Here is a 15,007-nt window from a genome sequence, read left to right on the forward strand (position 1 = left end):
CTTATATCTAGGAATATATCTTAGAAAATTATAATTTTCTTTTATTTATTTATTTTTGAAAGTATTCTGCTTAACGATATAAATTATTTTTATAATTTTAAATTATTTCATCATGTCATACAAGTGTTTCATCATGGTCTGTATTTTTCAAAGTAATTATTTTAATGATAGTGTTGAATTTGGGTGCTCTTCACCTTTATGCATTCTTCACATATGTTGAAGATGCTGTAGGCACACAGTGTGACAGCTACCAAAATAAGTTCATCCTTTATATCATTTAAAATGGTAACTTATACATTATCACTTATTCCATCTCTAACCATCTTTCGAAAAAAATAGTTAAATATCTTATGCTTTGAAGGAAATTAGACTGTAAGTTTAATTTCCTTTAAAAATGATGTATTTAACTATTGCTTAATTTCCTGTGGTATTTCAGAAAAAAATACACCAGAAGAATAAAAATCTATTAGATGCTAAAATGTCTTCCAGTCCTGGTAGCTCTCTTCACTTGTGCTCCTCTGTAACGAATGCTTGTTCTGTATCATCTCTACATCTTTTATACTTAGCTGGCTCATCCCAATCCATGGAAGCTAACTACATATCAAACCAATTTTCCAAAAAAAGAAGAAAGGTAAAAGTTCCATCAAACAACTATCCTGCTGCCATCATCTCAGCCTTCTTCAAAATAATAGAAAAAGTCATCAACTGCACAGTCAATCAAGTTAATATAGACCTCATGTTAAAGATCTGACCAAAAAATAGGTAGAAATTTAAAGGCGTATAACATCAAAACTATAATAAGTTTAGTTTAATCCTTTATCCAAGTGTGAGCAAACAAAGTTTGCACCTGAAAGTATCTTCAAGACTTGGGTAAGGTAGTGCAACACCAGGCAACTCGTTGCAAAGGTGGAGAAAGCTCTCATTTCTCCTATCTCAGTATCTCCCATAATGTAAAGCACATCTCCTTGCGGATATGTGTAATGCTATGCATTAAGGCAAGGGCCACTACCCATACCGGTTTCGACCTTTATTGAGGTCTCGTCAGTGGGAGCCAGGCCCAGTATTGGAGATACAAAGGCAGAAGCAATGAGAGGTCATCCTAACCTGTAGGAGTTGCCAAAGGGTGTGCAACCTTATTATTAAATTACTCTGGATTCAGAGAAAGATGTTGAGAGTTTATTTTTCACTTGGTTAGACTATAATAAGTTTAGTTTAATCCTTTATCCAAGTGTTAGCAAACAAAGTTTGTGCGTGAAAGTATCTTCAGGACTGCGGTAAGGTAAGTGCAACACCAGGCAATTCGTTGCAAAGGTGGAGAAAGCTCTCATTACTCCTATCTCAGTATCTCCCATAATGTAAAGCACATCTCCTTGTGGATATGTGTAATGCTATGCATTAAGGCAAGGGCCACTCCTATAGGTTAGGATGACCTCTCATTGCTTCTGCCTTTAGGTTTGGCAACTCCTATAGGTCAGGATGAACTCTCATTGCTTCTGCCTTTGTATCTCCACTACTGGGCCTGGCTCCCACTGATGAGACCTCAATAAAGGTCGAAACCGGTATGGGTAGTGGCCCTTGCCTTAATGCATAGCATTACACAAATCCACAAGGAGATGTACTTTGCATTATGGGAGATACTGAGATAGGAGTAATGAGAGCTTTCTCCACCTTTGCAACGAGTTGCCTGGTGTTGCACTACCTTACCCCAGTCCTGAAGATACTTTCAGGCACAAACTTTGTTTGCTCACACTTGGATAAAGGATTAAACTAAACTTATTATAGTCTAACCAAGTGATAAATAAACTCTCATCATCAAAACTATCTTCAAACCTCCTATAAAATTAAAACATTTATTCATCATATTCAAGAATCTCCTCCCCCACTCTCATGTCTAAGAATATACCAAAATAAGTGTACATGTAACCTTCCGTACATTGACAAAACAGGACACAGTAGTTATCAGAGAAAAGGAACAGAAAACAATATCTGCTTAATCCAGCACAGGAAAACAGGCCTTTCTGATCATACTCTGAAAATATTCCATAGGATTTATTTAAAAGGCATACAACTATTTCATCAAACAAGAATGCAGTATGAAAAAAAAAAAAAAAATTAGTTCGTATGACCTTCCTGAGTAATTCAAATTTGAATAATGTTAAATTTTAAAGTTTTGGTTAACACAGATCCAATCCTGACAACAGTGCTCACCCTCTGATTTCTGTAGTACCAAACTACAGTAACAGTAATCTATACAAACAAAAATAATATAGATCACATCAGCTATTGGGCTATTAATGGGCTTCTAATGTGCAATATATATATATGTTGATGAAATACCACTACCTTGCTTATTGGAGGCCCAGACCTTCCTCCTCCATTTAAGGGTGCAGCAGTAAAATGGTTCCACAGGCCAGCTACTTGTACCATCGGTAACAAATGTGAGGCTGCCCGATCAGCTAGCACTAAATCCTACTGCCACTTACTTAGTCAGTTCATGAATGGCATAGTATAGTTGCATGAACAGGTGGGGATGTCATATGTGAACAGCTGACTGGATTCCCTCTGCAAAGACAGTATGTTGGTGAGTCTGTCACCTCATACTGCATGCTCCTATTCCTTATTATCTCTTTCTCCTTCACATATAATGAATTATAACTCAAAGAAACATAATTTTACTGTGGATCATAAAAATTCTCCCACAAAAAACACTTAAATCATCAAAATACAAAACATATCAGAAAACGCCACCTACATTTATTCTTACCAAAAAAAAAAGAAAAAAGAAGTTCTTCATCCATCTCACCAACATTCATGACCTAAATAGCAATATAAACGATGCACATCACCATGAACAGGTGGGGGTGTCATATGTGAACAGCTGACTGGATTTCCTCTGCAAAGACAATATGTTGGTGAGTCTGTCACCTCATATTGCATGCTCCTATTCCTTATTATCTCTTTCTCCTTCACATATAATGGATTATAACTCAGAGAAACATAATTTTGCTGTGGATCATAAAAATTCTCCCACAAAAAACACTTTAAAAATCAGAAAAAGCCACCTACATTTATTCTTACCAAAAAAAAAGAAAAAAAAAGTTCTTCATCCATCTCGCCAACATTCATGACCTAAATAGCAATATAAATGATGCACATCACCACCTGCCATAAGGGTGGTGCTTTTCAAAGATTACAAATCCCTGGATCTCATCCCCCCCCCCCATTTTATCAGTTTTGGCTCAAAATTTATTTATCAAACCAACCTATCACTTTCATTTGCTGTCTCTATTGCTCCCTCTGATAACTATTCTGACCTCTTCAACTCTCTCTTTCTCTCATGCTCAATTTTATGCAATTGAAATACCCTAATAGTGAGGTCACCCTTCATGGGGAATTCAGTGTCTACAAATCAAATTGGCTTCCCTTTTCCAGTTTTAGTAATCAAGCAAGCAGGGATATCAAGGTATTTGCCATTAGGAATGATCTAACATTGACTGCCCATTTCCCTACCAGAATACCCTCCAATCCCCTCCAATCTGCCAACACACTTGATCTCTTCTTAACAATTCTCCTTCGAAATATACTGTGAATGCCAGTTTTCCTCTTGATAACTCAGACCACAACCTCATACAAGTTTCCTTGTTCATGGAACAGTCTTCACCCAACAGTTCTCAGTCTCGTTTGTCCTTTGGCACTACAAGGGTGCTAAATTGGATGACCTCCATTACTTCTACTCCTTCTCTCCATGGTCCAACTGTTGATTCACTTCTCCTAATCCTAACACTTGCTCAGACTGAATAACAGAAATCATCCTCACAGGAATTAGCCCTCCATCCTTCATTCCACCCCAAATCCCCAGTCACCATACAAGTCTTGGTTCTCAAAAAAATGTGCCAACTTAGTACAGGAAAAAAATGCAGCATACCAAGAGTGCCCAAGATCAAAACTCTTCTGCTCGCTCTGCTTATATTGCAGTTCACAGCAGCTGTAAAAGAACTATCAAGTCCAAATCAGATTTTGAAAGTGTCAAATGCCGTAAACTCACCTCCTGTTCAAATAGCAATCAGGCCTTCTGGTTTCTTTCGGGGCCATTGGGCACAACTTTTGTACACCTACATTTTCACCCAAACATTTTCACCAGATGATACTATAGTCCCCGTGTGGCACCTGTAACACCCATCAGGCGCATCCCCTGGTGGCAGATCGGGGAATGCTCGTCATAGTTTACTATGAAGGATAGGAAGGAAATAAAATACCTCCCGTGGACCAACAGGATAGCACTTCCCTCATAGGCCGGTCTGGGGGCCTCGAAGGTGGCAGTCCCATCATCAGACTCGGGTGCTGAAGTCTAATCCTCTGCACACCTTAAAATTTCACCCATTAAAAGAAATAACAAAGAGATAGCCGAACTGCCTAAATGGTTAATGACAAAGTGAGGAAAAAGGTGTTAAATTGTGAATGAAACTACGTTGTGTAATTTATTTTTTCTCATTCATATTTAACATTGTTTATCATGTATTAATCATGATTTGTATAAAAATTATTTATTATTCCTTAATTTAGGATTACTATTTAAATATTTATTCTAAACTTAACCTACTATTAATTTATTAAGCAATAATATGTGCAGAATTTATGATAACTAAAATATATATGATGTGACGAAAAGTAATATTATAATTAATTCTATACGTAATGAAAAAGCTGATTAAGTAGCTCAAATATTCTGTTTATTCTTTTTTGTGAAAATTTAGCGTCATGTAATCACTTATGTAAGAGTAGAGCATTGTATTACATTAGCGAAATATTTACGTTCATGCATTGTCATGGAGACGCATGAAATAAATAAGCACGAGTCGAAGAGTGCGTGACCTTGGAACCAAAAAGGAGAGGAAAGATATTATATAGAGAGATAAGATTTTTAATTAGAGGAGAGAGAAAGTTTTTGCGGAGCGGAAAGGAAGGTAGGATACAAGCAAAGGAAGTGGAAGAAAATTATAAGTTCTCTAGGGCAGAAATTCATGAGAAGAGTGTTTGAAGTGAGCAAAAACGTAGTGAATCATATACTCAGCTGCATGTGAAATCAGCTGTTGTTGTAGAGGAAAATTGACGTCGTAATCGGATAAATAAAGAACTGGACATTCAATGGGAAATTCTGATTAGTTCCGGTTAGTCTAGGATTATGTCTTAATTCTATGTTGCCCTGAGAAGAATTATAATGAATTTAACTAGTTGGAGAAAAGTAAACAAGGAAAATTATCAGTGCCTTATTGCTGTTGTTTAGAGTAGTGAAGCGCGATTAACTGTAGTTCAGTTAAAGCGTTGGAGAATTTTATTTAATGTGTTCCGCTAGCTCAAATAAGTTAAGTCATAAGTGTGCTCGCAATAAATTGATGTATTGAAGATTGTATCTGGTAAGAGTAGTCATACATGTTTGTTTATTCTAACATTAACTATAGCGTATCTTCGAAGTTCAAGGTCCGAAATAAGATTGCTTGGAATATTGTCTACCTTGATTAGTGTTTCCTGTGAATTTAAACATTAAGTACAGCTGATAGATATGTGGAGACTGATTAAATAAGAAGTTTCGTTTTATTAACTTGAGTTAAGAAAGCTTGTGATATTGAAGCTGTGAATTGTATGTATGTGAAAGTTTAGAACAATAAATTGGCATGAGTGACTTAGCAAGATGTATTAAGTTAATTGTATTGTTTCATCTTAAAGCAGAATTCTTGTATTTGTTATATATATCATATATTAAATGTTTTATTTTGTTAATCTAAATATTGTGTTTGCCTGAATTCCCTTTTATTGCACCGTTCATAAAAAATTCGAATCTTGCGGGTGCCCCAAGTAGAATAATAATAAATGATTCGGCCTAATGAGAAGACTGCTAACTTAATTAAGAATTGATCCTACTATTTTATATAGACTAATCTAAAATAGGGTGGCGCAGTATAATTATAAATTTCCCTACTTTTGGATCGGTGATCAATTCGCAATTAGTTATTTTATTTATAAGAGTAACTTGAAACTAGATGGTAAATTAGAACACAACATGAAAATAGAACGTCACGACAAAGGTACATGAAATACGGAACGTGGAACGTTAAAAGCCTACATGGAAAAGAAAATGAATTACTTGATGAATTTAAAAAATCAAGATTGGATCTGCTAGCAGTCACAGAAACAAAAAAGAAAGGTCAAGGTTGCCAGAAAATGAAAGATGGGTATATACTTTTCTATTCAGGGTAAACCCAAGAGAATGGGGAAAACAAGAAGTAGCTTGCATAATTAAACCAGATCTCAAAGAATATATCACTAAATGGCAACTAATAAACAAAAGGGTTGTTGACAATCACTATAGATTTTAAATCAGACAACCAAGTATTCACTGTAATTGTTGCATATGGTCCAAACGATAATGCTAATAAAGAAATTAAAGATGAATTCTTCGAACTCTTACAAAAAAATAATTGAAGAAGTTCAAGGGCATATCATACTACTAGGAGACCTTAATGGCCAGGTAGGGAATCAAGTAGATGAAGAAACGAAACAAGTGTTGGGATCACAAGGAGAAATAACCCGGAATAATAATGGAGAAAGAATAATAAATCTTTGCCTTACAAATAATTTAGTTATAGCAAATACTGTGTTCAAGCATAAAGAAATCCATAAGTTTACCAGGGAAGAGCCCAATAGAAATGAAAAATCTATAATCAACTACAGCATCAAAAGCAGATCGTACTGGAAGTATACAAAAACTACAAGAGTCTATAGAGGTCCTGAAATAGGCAGTGACCACTACTTATTAGTATTGGAAACAATCCATAAAATAAAAGTTGAAAAATGTAGAAAAAGTAGCAAGGAAATAAATGTTAAGATAAAGAACTACAAACTAAAGAAAGAAGAAACAGCCATTGAGTATAAAAGTAAAATAGAAGAGAAGATGAAAGAAGTAGAAAAGAGATATATGAAGAGCAAGATGTAGAAAACCTATGGTACAGGTTCAAAACGCTTCTTCTAGAAACAAGCAAAGAAATTTGTGGTGTATCATTAAATAATAAACAGAAGAAACATAAAACACCCTGGTGGACTGAAGAACTAAAAGAAGAAATTAAAAAGAAAAAGCAATTATGGAAGAGATATATAACATCAAAACAATTATGGAAGAGATATATAACATCAAAGCTGCAGGTTGATAGAGAACTATACAACAACCAAAGAAATAAAGTTAAAACCTCAGTGAAAGAAGAGAAAAGAAAATGCCGGGAAGCCTTCAGACATACTTTAGAACAAAGTTTTAAAGGAAACCAAAAGCTCTTCTGTAATGTTTATTATTATTATTATTATTATTATTATTATTATTATTATTATTATTATGTGACACTTCCAGGGAGTCCAAAGACTCATCGAGGGAAAGTGTGCCAACAGCATCGAACGATTGATCCCTTTCCAACTACTAACTGCGCTCAAACTTGCTTAACTTTTTGCGTGAGCCATTAGTAACAGAGGCTCTACCAATCGACCAACCTTTGCTGGCATATATCATATAAGTTTCTGATACACAGCTAAATGAATCTCAATGTTGTTGCAGCCAAATTCACAGTATCATAAATATAAAATCTCCAAATAATTATTTTTACAGGCTCACTAAAAATACATAGCTTCAACATTGATATTCTCAATTTTCCTATAAATTAAATGTTCAGTGCATACAGTGTTGCATTTAGCTGCATCCTGTTGATGCCAGAAATAATACTGTTATTTACATCTAAAAATTGTTTTCACTTAAATGGAATGTCATTTGTACTTTTTTTTTGGAGGGGAAAAGAGAGGGGCTATCTTACTACAAAAACAGAAAATTTTCTTTCTATTTCTTTTTGTAGCATTCATCTTAAACATATAGGAACATTTAAGTAACATTTATCCTGAGGCAATACTGTTTTTTCTGTTTTAATTATTTTATTTATTTATTTTTGTTAAATGCATCAAGATGCTGTTTGACTTGCATATATTGTGATATTTTAGTACATTTACCTTCAGTCTTTTAAATAATAATAAAAATGACATCTAGTTTATGGTAGTCAGCCTTGTAGAGGAGGGAAACATACTTGGAATGTAGTCACAGAGCACCAATTCTGCCATCCTCTGAGTGGTAATGTTACATTTAACAATGTGAACTATGATTTCATTAAGACTAATCACATCAACGTTTACACAACAAATGTACAGTCTGTTTTGAAGAGGAAATGAATTGCCTAAAGCAACTATTTACTATGGAACAAACAAAAAAAATCTTGGAAAATATAAATGATAATGTTAGAGAGAGTAATTTCATTAACATCTTTACACAGTTTGAAATGTAAATAGCACAAAAGAAAAATAAAATCAATAAATATAATGCATTTGTTTACTGCCAGCACTTAACTTAGAAAAACAAATACGTTAAAGTAAAGCATAACTAAATACACTATATAATATTTTTAAAACCGAAAATAATACATTTGATTTTTAAATCACAGTTATCATATATATATATATATATATATATTTCTTTCTTTTTTTCCAAGGAGGAATAATACCTACAAAAACAACTGCAGGCATTGGAAGCTTGGAAATGGCCAATGGCCTTGTAATATTAATGTATGCATCACAAAGCACCATATTTTTGATATTCCAAAAGCTACATAAGAAGTTATTAAGATATAACTCCATAATCTACAGAAGGCTATATTCTGAATAGGTTCTATGCTAAGTGTGGACTATATAACCTTCAGAAAATATAAAATTTCCTTTAATTTTTTATGAAGTTTTCTTTGGTACTAATAACAAAGCAGCTTAAATAAGAATAAAAAATAAATATCTTAAATCACAGATAAAATAAAAAATAGGAACAAGTTTGTAAAAATAATAAAATATATGTACAGTATAAACAAACAACCAAAAAAAAAGTAATAATAGTAAAAATATTAGTGGCAAAGTTAGCAAAATTTAAGATCTTTGGTATTTCCTATTAGCATCTAGAAAATGTCCATGAGAATATACTTATAAATGCCTCCTTTGTAATTGTTTCAGAGAATCTTCATTAGCAGAAAAATTCATATACATCTTTAGATAAAATATACATGGTTTTGTTCAGCATAAACAGTTCCTCTTTGGTGTTTTTTTATGCTGTTCAAAAAGATCAAACTGCAAAAATAATTCTTTGTGAAGATGGTTAAGAGTTATTTTAGATTTTTAGAGTAAGAAAAAAATTTATGCAATAATAAAATTGCATAACGACACCAATTAGCCAGCTCTAAAACCATATAATTGTACAAACTGCTATTTTTAATATGAAATGCTTTATATTTTACAAAACGAATGGCTTATAAAAATCTTCAGTTTTATTTGAAAAATTTTAATAAATTCTTCATAGAAAAATAGTGGCTTGTTTAATTTATTAAAGCAAAAATTCATTGATCATGTCCTATAAGGAATCTGTTACGTTTAATTTATTCCTTTCAGAAAGACTTATAATTATTTTATTCATTCCATCATACCTTCTAAAACTCTTAGCTATTTATTCCATCAAACTTTTCTGACTATCATTTGACTGTTTATTAACCATATAAATCACAACATTTCAAACTTTGGTTATGTAAAATTACCAATATGGTTAACAGAAACATTTAACATCATTAACTCCTTATATGGTATGGGTATAGTCGTTCATCAGTGTTAGTTGTCTGTCACAAATGTGGATTTTGGAGAATATGCAATCTATCATATTTCTATATACTGATGATGCCCTTATATCAATATAATAAAATTATTTTTTAAAATTGTATTCTTTCTCAACTGTAACTGCACACCATATTTTACCAGATATCACTCGAATTCTCACATGATAAAATAAATACATAAAGATTCATTTCAGAATGTGATTTTTTTTTATCGGTCCAATTTAAAAACAATACTGTGCATTAACTCCTTTCCAATCAATAGATAAAGAACTCAGAAAAATGTCAAAACATAACTGAAAACATATGTTGCAATGAAATACAGGAAAAATACAATGTACACTTGCCTGTGTACATTGCCAGTGACTTCGCATTTTAGAAACTAATTAGTCCAAATAATAAACCTAATTAACATAAATTTTATTTTTAAAATGGAGAAAACAAGAGGATTTATAAATGAGTAAGATAGCAGGAATACTCTATATTTTTTTTAATAAGAATAAAGAAGATAACATCTACATATTTTGCTATCTTATCGGACTGCATTTTCAGAAAGTTTTAACTAGAGAACTAGAGGAAACACAAATGAGAAAAGCTCTTAAGACTCAGAAAGACAGTTATTATTTCTAAAAACAGTTCAAAGATGACAGACAGTTAAACATGTGAAACATCTTGCATTTACTGTTTGCAGATCAATGTTATGCATAGCTTTCAGATCATTGCTAGTGTAGAAAATATTTGATATGCTGCATGGATGGATGAGAGATTTTCAGATGTCATGCAAGAGGAGACTTGTTCGTGTTTAGAGTGCCATGAAGGTGTATAAACTTGCAAATGTTGAAAATCCATGATAAGAGGTTGTTATCAAACCTGATGACCAATCATTATCGCTGTTTCTGAAGATATGGAAGGTAAGGGCTGATTTATCCTTGCATAGGCAATGTTGCCAAGATATTCATTCTCCTGGATTCTTTCAGTCAAACCTATGTGTAAACTTTGCTGAAGGAACAGGAGATCTTATTGATATCTCAGAATATTTTTTGGAAAGGAACACTGTTTTTTAGTGATTTAAAAAACAACAACAAAGTTTGAAGTGTCTGCACTGGTTTGAAGGAGGTTCTGACATCCTTTAGATGTATACTTAAGGTATGTGCAAGTTTTTTGGTAAATAACAATTTTTGTGAGCCTTCAGAACTTTTCTCATTCATGCTTTCTCTAGTTAAAACTTCCTGAAGATGCTATCAAATATTAGACAGCAAAGCATGTATACATTTAATCCATTATTATTACTAAAATATATGAGTGTTCCAATTATCTAATTTATATATACGAATTTTGATGGTAATGAATTTGATATTTAGAATATGAGACAACACCAACCTTTTTTTTTTTTTTTAATTTCTTACTGAGTCAAAAAGAAAATATCTATTTTTGTTACTATCAGAGAGGTAAACATCCTTTGGTCTCTTGACATTATACATATTTTATGACATTATACATATAATGTTTTAAGAAGAATGAGGTCAGAGAAAGAATGCCCCATAAAGTTTATCAAAAATAAGGATGGAAAGTTACTCACAAATTCCGAAGACATCATGGAAAGATGGAAACAGTACTCTCAAGAATTATTGGAAGATGCAGGACATGGAAAAAATAGAACCCTAAAAGCAAGACACACAAGCAAAATAGATGATCAGAGTGAAGAAATTCATGCAAATGAATAGCAGCAATAAATAAAATAAAACTGGGCAAATCAGCAGGCCATGATCAAATAACACCAGAAATGGTAAAGAATTTAGGAACAAAAGCCATAAAATTTCTTTTACACCTATTCAGTGTTGTATGGAAAAAGAAAATTATTCCCAAAGACTGGGAAGTAGCTATAATAATCCCTATATTTAAGAAAGGAGACAATTGCAAATGTGAAAACCATAGAGGAATTTCGCTTTTAAGCGTTCCAGGAAAATTATATGCCCGTATTTTAGAAGCGAGGCTTAGTAATCAAATAGAGGATACTCTGTATGAAATGTAATATGGCTTTCAAAAAAATAGAAGCACGCAGGATCTTATCTTCAGTCTTAGACAAATATCAGAGAAAACATTGGAATATGGAAAAGAACTACATTCATGTTTTATAGATTTTGAAAAGGCCTTTGACCGAGTTCCTAGACACTTAATATGGCAAACATTAAAGAAAAACAAGATACAAGATAACTTAATAGCAGCCATACAAAGCCTCTACAAAAGTAATAGAAATTATGTAAGAACCTGTAATAATAGATCAAAAGAATTTGAAACAAATGTAGGAGTGAAGCAAGGCTGTATCCTCAATCCTCTTCTCTTCATCGTAGTAATGGATGAAATTTTAAAGGCATGTCAAACAAAAACAAAAAAGTTCCACTTAGGATACAGGAAACTGAAAGAAACCAGGATTTCACACATGGCTTTTGCAGATGATGTAGGATTCTAGCAAATACAGCTGAAGATCTGCAGTACAATATCAACATTTGGTATGAAAAAACAAAGAAAAGGAATATGATCATAAATATAAATAAAACTAAAACAATAATCATATCTAGAAACCAACAAAAACACATAAAAAATAGAGAATCGCCAACTGGAACAAGTCCACTCCTTTAAATACTTGGGATCATATATACAAGAAGATGGTAGACTAGACACAGAAATTAACAACAGGATAAGATGGGGAACATAGCTATTCTATGCAATGAAAGGCCCACTCCTAGATAAGGAAGAAGTCGCCCAAAATACCAAAATGGCAGTGTACTGTTTAGTGTTTCTACCAACATTAACATACAGTTGTGAGTCTTGGTGTTTAACAACAGGAAACACAAATAAACTACAAACAATTGAAATGAAATATCTCAGGAAAGTGGCACAAAAAACAAGATTAGACCGGATAAGAAATCAAACCATAAGAGACAGCCTTCAAGTTGCACCTCTGAATCAATTCATAACACAAGCCCAAATGAGATGGTTTGGACATCTCAATCGAATGGAAGAAGGAAGAATAGCAAAAACTGTATACGAAAGCCAGAAAATAGGGAAAAGAAACATAGGCAGACCCAGGAAAGGTTGGCAAAAGGAAATTAACAACAAACTGGAAAGAAGCAAAACAACAAACCTTGGACAGGACGGCATGGAAATCTCTTTGGCATAATCTCAATGCTTAAAAGCATAAGAGATCATAGACGAAGAAGAAGAAGATACTATAGCCATTTCACCCAAAGACAAGGCTGTCTTACTGTCATCAAAGATCTCCCCAGCATTACCAAGAACTGCTCACTCCGTGTCATCCATAGTCTTTTACCAGAAAGAAATCCAAAGAATCCTTAATAACCTGGCAAAACATGGCATCGAGTCCTGATGGTATCCCACCTATTGTGTTAAAAACTTGTGGTCCCAGAACTATCCTGTATCATTCTGTCCTATGTGGAATGAAGTGTTTGGATAAATTTCTTAGGTGTTATTACTATAAATTTATTGTTCTTGTTAGTATGCTGATATAAAATGGTGGTGTGTAGGTCAACGTAGAATATGAGTAAAGTAAATGGTAATGATTTTTCAAAAATGGTACAGTGCCACGAGTGTAGTACGTTGCATTGGAAGATGTCATGGATATTAATACAGAGAGGCTGAATAAGAGAAAAGAGCAAGTATGGGTATATAAGAATGCGATATTCTGATGAACCACAAGGCATGTTTAAATAAGAGTATGAAAAAGGTAAGAACTGCGAGTGGTGTTGTATGGTGATTCAATTATTAGAAATGTGGTAAATGAGAAGAGGGCATGGTTTGTTTTTTGTGAGTTAAAATGAATAGTGAATGAGGCATTGGATATGAGAAGTAAGCCAGCAAAAGATTTGGTAGTGTTAGTAGACACAAATCACTTGACTTGGAACAAGGAGAACACTGAGAATGCAAGATTGGATATCAGGAGGTTGTTGAGAAGGGTAGAAGATAATAGTGTGATAGGAAAGGTAGTCAGTGTGTTGCTCATGTATGACATTGATGAGATGAGGTTAGAGAGCAAGGATTATGAACAATAAGTTAGTGGAAATGTATGAAGGGAAAGGAGTGCAGTTTGTTAATGTGAAGAAGAATGAGCTTCAAGGAAGAATTGAACTGTATAAGAGTGATGAATTGCATTTGAATGGTTTTGGTGTGAGTCATTTGGAGGGACTGCTGCTGGAAGGGAAAGTAATTAAACTGTCAGCTAACAAGTGCACAATAATGGTGAAGCAAGAAACATTGATCAGCATACCGTTGTTAAGAAGATAAAGTGAGGGGGATATTCACATTTTTTGACAAATATGTGCAAGGAATATAAGCTTTAGGTCAAAAATGAGTCCTGTTTTTAGAATTTGGCTTCTGCTAATGATATACTTTCAGTAACCCTCATGTTACAAGAATGACAGAAAATTGTAAAATCTCATGAACATGGCAGTGCTTTACCTATTGTAGGAGGAAATTCTTCAGTGATTGAGTTTACTCTAACATCAAAGAGTATTATATTTAAGACAGATCCTTGAAGAATTCCTTCCAATTGATAGTATGGCCAAGATAAAGTGCTTCCTGTTTAGAACTGGAAGATTCAGCTAGAGAAAAAGTTTATTATTAATATATGGGCATCTCCATGGAGTCATTGCAGCAGGCCTGCTCTGGAAAAATTTCTCTCTATCAGTGTTATAGAACCCCTTTAGTAATTTATAAGTTTCTATCATATCTCCTATTTTCTTCCTGTTAACTGAACTTTGCAACCTGCATATCTTCAATCTGTCCTCACAAGGAGCATTCTGCACACTTCTTGCCAGCTTGGTCACTCATCTCTGGATTCTCTCCACCTCCTCATTCCCAGAAAACCCAGGCAACCAAATCTGTGTACAGTAGTCACTGTGCACTGTATCATAGGCATAAAACGAGAGCTAACAATATCTTTACTTGTCAGTTTGTACTGACAAGTAAAGATAGGAGCCATTTATTTAGCCATTTCCATTGTCCATTTCTGCTGTCACTCTATTATAAAAAGTGAGTCAATTACTAAGGTAGAACCTACCTTTCAAAGAGCCATGCTGCCCACTGTAGAGTACCATATTCCTATTCACCCATTCCTGAATTTGCATTTAACCAACTTTTTTTATGAAAGTATTCAGAGTAGATGTTATTGGTTACTAGCTTTCTCTTTTCAGTGTGAAATGAAATGGTCTTTGCAGTCTTTTGTTTTTATCTCTTTTTCATCCATCCATTTTTGGTATGCTTGG

The 15,007-nt window shown here is 33.5% G+C and overlaps 1 protein-coding gene across 2 annotated transcripts in view; it reads left to right on the top strand.

The window, feature by feature from the left end:
* Positions 1-15,007, top strand: part of LOC150094342 (uncharacterized) — a 484,937-nt gene that overhangs the window by 289,776 nt on the left and 180,154 nt on the right. The gene's annotated exons all lie outside the window — the stretch shown is intronic.

Source organism: Typopeltis vanoorti, chromosome 22, assembly GCF_054136105.1.
Source record: "Typopeltis vanoorti isolate ZY-2024b chromosome 22, IOZ_Tvanoo_1.0, whole genome shotgun sequence".
NCBI lineage: Eukaryota > Metazoa > Arthropoda > Arachnida > Uropygi > Thelyphonidae > Typopeltis > Typopeltis vanoorti.